A 1,230-nucleotide genomic window follows, 5' to 3' on the forward strand; every position below is an offset into this window, starting at 1 on the left:
CAGTTACCATTTCCAAGTATTTTAGCCCTTAAAACAGATGTTCTTTTATTCCAGCGCCCTTGTACAACTCCTTCCAAACCCACAAGGACCAGAAAGGCAGCTGAGCGTGGGTGGATCGTGCTCTCTGCATAGTACGTGGCACGCAGGCAATGCGAGGCCCCCTCGCAGCCAGGCGCCACAGGCCAGGCTCTAGTTTGTCATCCTAACTCCATGGCTGTCCCCTACAGATGATACTTAAGGTTCACTCTTTTGGGAGTAGAACAATTTTCTCTGAAATACTTCAGGTTAACGGATGTCACACAACCACTGGCATTCATGCTGGGAGATTGAGATTCTCTCCATTTTAAGGAGGAAGGGGGTGCTAAATCATAAGAACCATTAGGCAATTTCAGAACTAAACCACACAGCATAGCCTGCATCTTCAGGAGGAGTAACTCTTGAATCTTTCAAAGCTCCTTAAATTATCTTCCGCCCTGGCTGCATACTCCCACCTGCATAGGACAGCTTCTGCCCCCCTCTTCGTGCTGCTGTGCGCTATGCCGGAGGCAATAAATGGGATCACTTGAAATAACTGAGTTTGAAACACCCTGCGAGTCTCTACCGAAGCAAGTAAGTTTTGAGAAGGGCAAGAGGGTATTTGCCTCGGCCTGTCCACCTCCTCAACGCTAACAGTCCAGGACCCGACTGCAACCCGAGACGCTCCCGCGGGGGACGCTCCCCACACCCGCCCCAGTTCCGGACGGAACCGCTCCTGCGCGCTGGGTCCGACACACCACCACGGCTTGCCGGGCGCCGCTCCTTCCGAAGAGATCCGGGCTCTCAGTCTTTCGAAGAAACGCGCAAACACTGAACGGCTCTAAACCAAACTGCTCATTTATTACTGCTAAACTACCCGAGTGCAACAAGCAGCCCCGACCGGGGGAAGCCGCGGGAGGCGCCTGCCAAGGCGAGAACTTCGGGAGAAGGGAGAGGCTGCACCCCTCCGCCGCACCGCTGCGCTCCGCCGGTCACAGGACAGCCGCCACCCAGATCTGAGGGAAACTTCCCTCGCAGTTAAAAAAAAAACAAAAAACCAAAACGATTTGCCCGTTGTTTGTCACACTCCGGCGTTTCTGAGCGCTCCTCCCCGCCTTCCCGAGCGCGGTCCCGGCGGGAACCCGCCCCCCTGAGGGGCGCGACGGGCGGGCTGACCAATCAGCCAACCTGCGCCTGCGGCCAGCCAATGACGAG

Source organism: Athene cunicularia (assembly GCF_003259725.1).
Source record: "Athene cunicularia isolate RWA chromosome 7 unlocalized genomic scaffold, athCun1 chr7_part1, whole genome shotgun sequence".
In the NCBI taxonomy this organism is placed as follows: Eukaryota; Metazoa; Chordata; class Aves; order Strigiformes; family Strigidae; genus Athene; species Athene cunicularia.